This window comes from Equus przewalskii, chromosome 6, assembly GCF_037783145.1.
Source record: "Equus przewalskii isolate Varuska chromosome 6, EquPr2, whole genome shotgun sequence".
In the NCBI taxonomy this organism is placed as follows: Eukaryota; Metazoa; Chordata; class Mammalia; order Perissodactyla; family Equidae; genus Equus; species Equus przewalskii.
Genome location: NC_091836.1, coordinates 30,181,601 through 30,191,420, shown reverse-complemented (window position 1 = coordinate 30,191,420; position 9,820 = coordinate 30,181,601). Strand labels below are relative to the sequence as shown.

Genomic DNA, 9,820 nt, shown 5'->3' with positions numbered 1-9,820 from the left:
TTTTTGTCTCTCACTCTCATAGCAGAAGTTTTTCAGTATGAAAGATGATGAAATAGAAAAATGCTTTGACAGTTTCATTTACTAGAAAGAATTTAAATACTAACATCTGGAAGGGAATAGGTGGCCCTGAAAATGCCTGAATATATATACCTTATCACACACAGAATATCAATGGAGATGGGGATGGATGCTAGGAAAATTGCCAGTTGAAGAGGAAAAAACCCTCAAGTTATACCCTTATGTCAAAAAAATGCACCAAAATAAATTTCAGGTAGATTAGATCCAAAAAACTCTTCACATAAAATAACTTGAAGACAATATAGGTAAATATTTAATTTTGAGTGAAAAGTACTTCAAAATATAAGAGCATCTGATGGTATCACAAAGGAAAATATTGATAAATTTGCATATATAGAGTACAAAAGTTCTGTAAACTAAAAAAATAATAAGCAACTTAGAAGACATATTTCCAATATTTGACAAAGGGTGTATGTACATACGTATGTGTATAAGATGCACATATGTACGTATGCATCTTAAAAACCAATAAAAGAATAATAGCAACAGCAACACAGTTGAGAAATTGAAAAGGACACAAACAGATAATTAATAAAATCAAAAGAATAAATGGTCAATGAATTCTTGAATCATCAGCCCGATCTCACTAAAATTCAAAGAAATACAAAGTAACCAGCACTGCTAAATAACTAGTGGATATTAAAATAAATAAAGCAAAACTCAAGGCTAGTGAGACTGCAGAGAAATGAGAATTTCCTTCAATAGCTAAGGATGTAAATTGGCAAAAACTTTCTAGAAAACAATGTAGCAAGACTTAAAAAAAAAATGAAAACACTTTGATCCAGTAATCGCATTCCTAATCTGTACTAAGGAAAGTGGTCAAATAGTTATGTAAAAAGAAGTCTATCACAACGTTATACATGGTACAAACCCTAAATGCATCCTAAGGGTCCACTATTGGGAAAATAGTTAAGTAACTTATATCTATGGAATAGAATACTGTACAATGTTTTAAAATGTTTTTGAAGGATATTTGAACACCAAAAATGCTCCTGATGTGATGTTAAACTACGAGGGTAGGAAGCAAAATTATTTACATTATGATCCAAATGCTGTAAAAAAATACATAAATATATTAATGTATAAAAGCCCACATATATAAAAGATTGGATGGAAATGTATTAAAATACCAAAGTGCTTATCTTTAATTGTTATTATTATGGATCATTTTAATTGATTTTTGTTATTCTTTCTGAAATTTTGGTCGCAAATGTGTTACTATTGTAACCAGAAAAAGTAATAAGCATTATTAAAATGTGTGTGTCTACATCACTTGCGTTTTTGTGTGTCTGTAAAACGTCAGGGGAGAGTGGCAAAGAGGAAGGTTTCTTCCTTCTTTCACTGCAGTACTGGGCCAGAGCAGGCTGTGGGAGAAGCAGAGGACATGCATCTCCAGGGTAGTCAACAGGGAGTCCTGGTGAGTTGCACAGATCACACAGGGCCAGAGAAAATAAAGACAGAAATTTAAAAGAGTGACTGTGGTTAGCATTAAACCAGATGAAAATACTACTTGAGATCTGTTCCTGAGAAATTTCTGGATCCAGACACTTCTGACCTCATGAATCTGCTCTCCTAAAAGCTATCCCAAATGGAAAACAAATATTCTGATTTTTCAATTTTAGTTTTTCTAACGGGGCACTTCTCTCGCTGTACTGTGAAGTTTGCTGTAATGGCAGTCTCTTACACCGGCTTGTAAACTTTGTGGGGGTAGAGACCGCTCTGTCTGGTAGAGTTATGCTCAGTCATATTTGCTGAATGAGTGCATGAATGAATGGACTTGGAAACTAAACCAGAGAAAAGGAGAAAGGCTTTATAGCAGCTTCACACTGTTACGTTTTGTTTCTGGTTATAGGTTTTACTTGGCTACGTGGCTTATTTCTCTTTTTCTCTCAGAGTTCACCCATAGCAGTCTTAGCTTGTTGGCCATTCAGTCCCACTTTGTACTGAAAATCAGAATTGATGAGAATCTAAAGAAAAAAATAAAGATGAGAGGTGATTGAGTGCAGTGGTCAAGTGTGTGAGCTCGGGCGTTACATTGCCTGGGTGGGAAATTTGGCTCAGCCATGTGCTAGCTCTGTGATCTTGAGCGGGTTACTTGACCTCTCTGTGCTTTAGTTTCTTCATCTGTAAAACAGTGATGATAACAATAGTATGCACCTTATAGGGATTTTGTGAGGATTAAGTGGGTTATTAGACATAAAATTAGCACCTTGCCTGGCACAGTATAAGTGCTATCCAAATAGTAGCTAATATTATTATTTTTTTCCCTAAAAAGCAGCAAATATCCTCTGCAGCTCACCATAGCTATTGAATTAGTTTTTTAGTTTCTGTAAGCCTCCCAGGTTTTCTATCTAAACCATGCATAGAAAATGAATTTGATGTCTTCATAAAGCTTGATGTTTCGTAGCAGCTATTTTAAGCTCACTCATCTATTGTCTCTTTTCATTAGTTAACGATTGTCGCGACAAAGTAATAAAAAGGGTCCTTTAAAAATACTTCTGATATCGCAGATGTCAAAGACCGATTACCACAAATATCTAAGACCTGTGATATGTTTCTTACTTAAGGCTTTGGAATTATTTGCATTTTATGATTTAAAATGTTTCTTTTCTAGACTCGAAGCGCTTTGAGGGAAAATTTTTTTCCTACACTTCTCACTTTTACTGTTCTTCATGAATATTTTACTGATATACAAATATTTATTAAGGGAATAATTAGCTCCTTTCTCCTTTTATTATGAACACAGGGGGCACTGAGTGTCTCTGACACGTTGCTAGATTTCTTGTAATTTCATCCGGGGACTTTCAATTCTTATTTTACACCCTCAAACAATGGCATCTACAAATAAGAGCGGATCCGCCGGAAGACTGGTTGGTGCTGGCTGGTTCACTGGATGTACCTCCTTCAGTAGATCTGACAGCCAGCATTTCCCCTGTGGGTTTGAAATACATAATTGCAAGTATCGTGAGGTGCTGGATCCTATTATTCATCCTTTATGTCTTATACTGAATGTATTCAATTTTTGAAAACATTACTGTTATTTTATGTTAACAATAATAACATCCTTCTTTTGTATATTACTGAAGAGTTTATAGAGTGTCTTATATACATCATCTCATTTAATCTGTACAATAAGCTTATATTTTTATTGCTATAATATATGGAAATCTGAGGATTGGGAGGAAAAAAGGTTAGCTAGTGGGTGCCATGTGCTTTACACACCTTATCTCATTCAATCATCACAGTAGCCCTTGAAGTAAGTGATAATATCTCTCTTCTACTGAAAGAAATCTAAAGTTCAGTGATGCTAACTAGTGTATGATACGATTGAGATTCAAATTCTTGTTGGTCTGGCAACAAACCCTACACTCTTCCCACTATACCAGTGGTTGACTGAATTACATTGTAACCTTGATTTAGTGGAGTCTACTTTTTATGACTGAAGTCACTGTTTTTTTCCCCCTAGTTTTATCGAGGTACAATTAACCAATAAAAATTGTATATATTTAGGCTATGTAACATGATGATTGGCTATACGTATACATTGTGAAGTGATTACTACAATCAATCTAATTAACACATCCATCACCTCACATAGTTACCATTTTGTGTGTGTTTGGTAAGAACGCTGAGATTGATTTTCTTAGCACATTTCAAGTATACAGTATAGTATTGTTAACCATGGTCACCCTGCTGTACGTTAGATCCTCAGAACTTAATCATCTTATAACTGGCAGTTTGTACACTTTGACCGACATCTCCCTATTTCCTCCACCCCCAGCCCCTGGAACCACCGTTCTACCCTCTATTTCTGTGAGTTCAAAGAAATCACTGTTTATTCACCTCTAGTGACATGAAGATCTGGACATGCACATGATTCTAGCTAACATCATAGGATAGCCTTTCTTTGCCTCATCCTTCCCGCAGAAAACTTACATTTTGCTTTCCCAGTCCTCTGTTGCTGGTGACAAATGTAGAGCATGCAGACACCATGTTGCATTATTTGTCACTGTTTGCATTGTCTCAAACCAGGGCAATGATTTGGGACGGGGCTGAAGTCAATTAGCATTCTCATCATTCTTTTCCTGTCCCACTCTTTCTAAACCTAACTCCTTTATGCAGAATGCCCTGGGAAATGAAGATCACACATTTGGCAGTTTGGCTGGCCTAGGAAGCAGAGAGCAGTGGCTGCCCTGGCAGATACTCTGACTTGCATTTCAAGGATGTTTGTTCCAAAATTTCAAAAAATGACCAGTTTGACTAGACCTGTGGTGGTGTGAGTATAATACAGAGAATCTTGTGGAAAAAAAAATAAGCTTGCTCCTGACAGAGCAATTTGATCTTTGGATGCTAATAACTCTGGTTGGAAGGTAGAAACTCCAGTGTTCACTTCTGGGTCAGGGAGTCATTTCTCAATATGCTGGAGAATTCATTTTCCTTGAGTGTTTTTCCTTTCAAGTCACGTTTTACTGCTGGAGTTACTCAGCGAATTAATAGGTATAGAAATGCAAAGCTCTTTTCTTATTACATTCTATCGATCTGATTGCAGTGTCATTAATTGAAAGGCTAGGAAAATGTGATGGATAGTTCAGCTCAAGATTCTACATTCATTTTGGCCCAGATCTGTTGGAAGAAAGCTGCGTGAAACTGACTGAAAGAAGCCTTTTGGTCTGACGTGAATTATTCTTTCTTTGTCAATCCTTGTAAGAGCATTCAGTCCTAGTGAGATTTACAACGTGAAATTATAAACCGCTTCTCCTCTTAAAGGAAAATCAAAACTCAGAATGCTTATTTGTAGAGTTGGAAATAATCCATGTTGTAACTCTCTTTTATAGATTACGTGTATATGACATTTTGAAAAACCAGTTTTGACAGAAACAAATTCGGACTCAAAAATAGGGACGCAGGCATTTTACTCTTCATTTTAAGCAATTTCTTTTGGAATATTGTGGTTGTGAAACATTATTTTCATTCATCCCCCTTGCATCCATCTCATTCTAGTGGTGTGTGAAACTGTAGAGAGACTGGTATATGGTTAGGGATTTTTTTTATGGTTATTTTCTTTTTGGGTTGTTTGATGTACTATCCCTTGGATTTCCCCTATAAATTTAAATTAACTTGAGAATTTTGTATATGTGCAGATATGCCCACATACACATTTAATAAGTGTACCTAATATGAAAAATGTAAAGGAATCTTTTAAAATATTTTAATCCCCTATATGAAGGGAAAATTCCCCAGGCTCGGACAAGAACATACCAGCTTTTGTGTAATTTGTTCATGAAGGCGGAGCTTGTCTCCTTTCTTACTACTTACACTTTAGTGAGCTGGGCTATTTTTCTGTTGTGTTATTATTTTAAATATTTGAAGCTTGAACTAAATGGGAGAAATATTCAAATTGAAAGCACATCTAAATGACATAAAATGCATTGAACTCTTGCTTTTAATAAACATTGTTGTTTGGAGAAGTTTATAAGTTTAGTACGTGTTGCTAATAATACATGTCCTGCCAAGTTTTTTTATCCTTGGTCTTTGGTGTTTGAACTGTCTTTCTCAAGGTGCAATTTCTTCTCCTGGTTGTGCTTTTGATGGTAGAATAAGTTATTTTTGCAAAGGTAGGAAGTGAGCAAATTGCCACGCAGCATGACCTCATTTTGGAACACATCTTGAAAGTGTATTTAATGCTTTCTGAGCTCAGACACAATGGATTATGGTTTGGGGTCCTCCTAACTGACCTTTGGCTTGGTGAGCAACGTGAGCTGCTTCCTCTGCTCATCAGCTACTCTCAGAGCGAAAGAGAGGCTGCACCAACGTGAGGAAGTGAGCGCTGTTGATGAGAGCGCAGGCTGCCTTACCCCTGATATTATGTCTAAAAATATATCCACAGAGAGGCAGGCATATGCTCGCGCCTTGGTGTGAAGGAGCTCTCGCCTGTGTTTCTTGCTATACCCATCTAAATTCTGGAGTGAGGAATTAAATTATTCCAGAAGCCTTGCCAGTCTTTGATTTGCCATTGTCTCTGCTTCTTCGTTGCCTTTGAATGGGACTCTTGATACAGGGCTTTCATAGACCAGCCGGTGCTGATGGGGTCTGTGACTTGACGATGGCGCCTGCTCGTTCCGTTGTGTTCTGTCTGAGGAGTGCTTTTCTTTCCTTTTTGGGAGGCTGAGAGCACTGGGCAGAGGTTGCACTTGGCACATTACAACTCCGTTGTCACTGCTGTGGCTGTTATTCCCCTCGGCAAGAGCCAAGGATCCAACAGGACGGTGGGTCACCTCGTCAGCTATTTAGCACCATTTCGCTTCTCCCTCTCAACATGGTTAGGATATGTTCTTTCTTCAGTGACAGGGTTTGATGGGGGTTCCTGAGTCTCCCTCTCCATGCCTGCTTTATCCTGATAGGGACCTGCTCTGTCTTGATTTCTCACACCTGTCCTCATTCTGAGGGCTTGCTAGATTCTCACTCCCCTGCAACTCACTTTTTAGGTACTATTGTTGGGGTTTTCTCTTTGAGTGTTGTTCCAAATTTCTCAGCTCCTATAGTTACCTCACAAGTTAAAAGGGGTGAAATTATTATTTGAGCCGTTTTGTCTAGGAAGAAAGAAAACAGAAATTGCTCTTTAGAGTGATAGTGCTAAGAAGAGGAATAAATAGCAGAAGGAAATAAGTGGCACTGTTTTGCAGCCCCTCCTACAGCTTGGCTGTAAATACATGTCTTCAGGTAAGACTTTCCATCTTATTTGCAGAGTTAGAGGAAGATGTTAACCTTCAGGATATTTTCCATACCTTGTTTGAAAATAATTTTGATTCTAACAAGAAGTGCTGAGGAAAGAAAGGCAGCTTTTCATGCACCAGGAAAAGACAAAAATCACAGAAAATATCAGATACAAAGTACAGCATTCCCTTTGAAACTATCCATATTCAAAAATGAGTAAGATCAGCTGTTACTCATACCTCCCTCTTTCTTCTTGTATATTCAAGTTAACAATATTTTGATGTCCTTGAAAACCAAAAGGCATAGCATTGTTTTTCAGAAGGGTTGATTTTTTTGAGGTTTCTGCTAAATGAGATAAAAGAATTCTTTATATTGCTTCAGATGGTTAGCACGGAATACGTCCAATGCAAGTTACCACAGACATATCCAATGTAAGCTGATGTTCACATTTGCAATTAAAAAAATACACAGACACACACTCAAAAAAAAACCCACCCAATGTTAACCAAAATCTAGACTTGAATTTAAACCAAATAATTTCATCTGTTCCAGAGGAGAATTAATCTTTGTATATGCTTTTCTGTAGCTGAACATTCCCCTCTCCTTCTTTCAACATTGTTTTATTAGTTTCTTTCATAAAAACCACTGAAATGGACAAAGAACTGTACCATATAGTTAATTTAAATTCTGATGGCAGTTGATTAAAATGGAGCATGGATCAAATATGTCATAAACTCTTATTTGTCACCGGGTATTTCCTTTTAGTTCAGCTTAATGCATTTTATTCATGATGGTGCCAAAGAAACATACATGCCTATAGACACTCCGTACCTAAGTAGGCGGCTGGATACATTAATAACTTGTAATATTACATAGATTTGAGAGTTAAGCAGAAAAAACCCCAGGATAACAGTGCTGTTATTTGTAGCCAGCAAGCTGTGTGATCCAGGTGCTGGAGTATTTGCATGTCTTTCCACCTTTGTTCCTTCAGAGGCGTTGAGGGTCTCAGCTACTGCTGACTAATTGATAGTTGTAGTAACCGCTATAGGCTCCTTAGATTAGAAATGCATGCAGACGTGGGTCTCGATTCAAACACTGAGGAACGCACACTCTCACTTACTTACACAGGCAGAAAGTCTTCATACTAATAGAGGTGTGATGGAGATAGCAGGACATAAAACAGAGGAGAGAGAGTGACAGAAAGAGAAAGAGAGAGAGAGAGAGAGATGGCTGGCAGCAAGTACACCCCTGCAAATAGTTCTAAAATGCGTTTGCAAATGCAGAAGGCTTCAGAACCATCCAACAATTCAGACACCCTTTTTATTTCTTCTCTGCGGGACGCCTCCATCCAGACTATTCGCAAAAAAACGGAAAAGGTGAGAGCCCTGCCATCTTAGCTCAGAATTCATCTGATTTCCTTTTTTCCCCCCTGCCTTGTATTCCTCAATCCATTGTCCATGCATCCGATGGCAGCCGCCCTTGCTCTTGAATGCGAGTGTCACAGCAGGAGCAGAAAAAGGGTTGAGGGAAGGCATTGTCAAAGCCACGGTTGTCTATTGTTTCTTCGCTTTCACTGCTCTGCTATTTTTTTTTTTTTTTTTTTTTTGAGTCTTTCCCTTGCCAGTGGCCTCTGTCCAGGAGGAGGGAGAAAATTGCAAGAGTTCGTGGAGTAGTAGAGTGGAGCGTTTTTTATTGCACACTGTTTTGATAAACAGCTCAGCAATACAGTCCACGAAATTAGGAAATACAGCAAGAGTGGAGGATTCTGCTGGGAGAGTGAGGTGGGGGTGGGGGGTTATGCCTCCAGCCTAGATGCCAAAGGCAATTTCTTTGCAATGACTTCGGTGGTGATATTTGTTTTCTGCTGCATTTTCAGTTTAAAAATCATGAGAAAAGTCTTATTCATCTGTCAAGATTTCCATTTGTTTATTTTTGTTCAGCTCAACAACTAGATGGAAATTTTAAGCCAGGCCAGATCTGCTATTTGTGATTTGCTCAAAGGTTGAAATCGTTCAGCTTGAATCAGTGATTGTCTTTTTCAGATCATTTAAGATTGCATGTGAAATGTGTGTGGGAACTTTCCAGTGTACATTACAAAAACTGCATTTGGTCCTCGTTTGTGTGGCTATAAATCTTGGGATTATGTTATTTTGCACCTTAACCATAGTTGTTCTTTTGGGCGACATTTATCCACAACTGATTCTATCTTCTTTGAACAGGCCAACTGCTCTGGTAACTCCCAAAGTTTTCAAAGGTTACAGAGTGGCGCTTCCAAACTAGGTTTTTAGGAAAGTATTTCAAAGGAGCGTTTGGCATAAGCATGAAAATGCTGGGAATTTTTTTCCAGCAACTTTCACTTTATGTAATCTATATTTCTTCAAATAAATAAAAGTGATTAAAACTGATTCCACATAGAAAGAATCAGAGGCAGATTGAATTTGAACTCCATGTTCAAACAATTTTGCTAAAAACAAACACATTGGCAAATTTTATAAACTTAGTTTTAGCTTAGAAAAAAATCGCATAGCTATAATTGGAGTTCTCCATAGTTTTCTTCCTTCTAAATATTGTGCTATCTATAATTACCTAGAAAAAATTATTCCAAATTGATCATTTTTTTTCCAAACCAGCTAACTTCTAGCATGAGCCTAGGACTTTTCACTATTATCAGAATTTGCTAAACACTCAGCATTTCAATTCTGAAGTGTATTTTAAGTCAAAAGGCATTACATCTGCCTGCAGAGGAAGAATTTTTTTCTTTTGAGGAGCCATTCCATTTTATAACACATGCGGGTGGGTTAATGTTCAATAAGAGCTTATGATTTCTTTCTTTCCCAAATAATGATTGCAGTCTGTGAATGTAGGAGTGAAATAACTTTTGGGTTCCACTGGAAAACACTCTAAATTGGAAGTCTGAGATCTCCATGTATGTGAACAGCTCATTGGGCACCCTGAAAATATATTCTCTCCTTTTCCATTCTCATTGTTTTGATTTAGGGGACTTGGGCCCAGCCACCCTGCCTCCTTC

At 37.6% G+C, this 9,820-nt stretch overlaps 1 long non-coding RNA gene across 1 annotated transcript; it reads right to left on the bottom strand.

Annotated features, from left to right (window-relative positions):
- Positions 1–2,792: 2,792 nt before the first annotated feature.
- On the bottom strand, positions 2,793–4,120 carry LOC139084100 (uncharacterized). The gene is made up of 2 exons (XR_011541398.1): positions 4,015–4,120; positions 2,793–3,010 (listed from the first exon to the last, which is right to left on the bottom strand). It is a non-coding gene; the product is annotated as an uncharacterized lncRNA (long non-coding RNA).
- Between the last annotated feature and the right edge of the window lie 5,700 nt (positions 4,121–9,820).